We start from the raw sequence: 384 nt of genomic DNA on the forward strand, positions 1-384 counted from the left end.
ATGGCACAGGACGACTTTTTCCTCTTGTTTTCATAATGTTTTTTCTTGGAAATATCAAATCTTCTTCTCAATCTTTTGTACCGTACATTAAAATGGAAAACATTTTTTTTTCTTCAACAAAATGTTTTGTATTTATATATCTATATATATATATATATATATATATATATATATATATATACTATATGCATTTATTCTTTTCTTGCCCTAACTTTTATTCATTTTCTCTGTAGTTTTCTTTATTTCTTTTTACTCCTTCATTTCTTTACGTTTTTGACGCAATGTTGTATTAGGATGATTCACGGGAGGGCTTCTTCCCATAAGCTATGCTTCAGCCCTCCCGCTACTCATTTTGTTTATCTTTGTGTGTATGAATTATACTTC

Source organism: Notothenia coriiceps, unplaced genomic scaffold, assembly GCF_000735185.1.
Source record: "Notothenia coriiceps isolate Sejong01 unplaced genomic scaffold, NC01 NC01_scaffold00019351, whole genome shotgun sequence".
NCBI classification, from domain to species: Eukaryota; Metazoa; Chordata; class Actinopteri; order Perciformes; family Nototheniidae; genus Notothenia; species Notothenia coriiceps.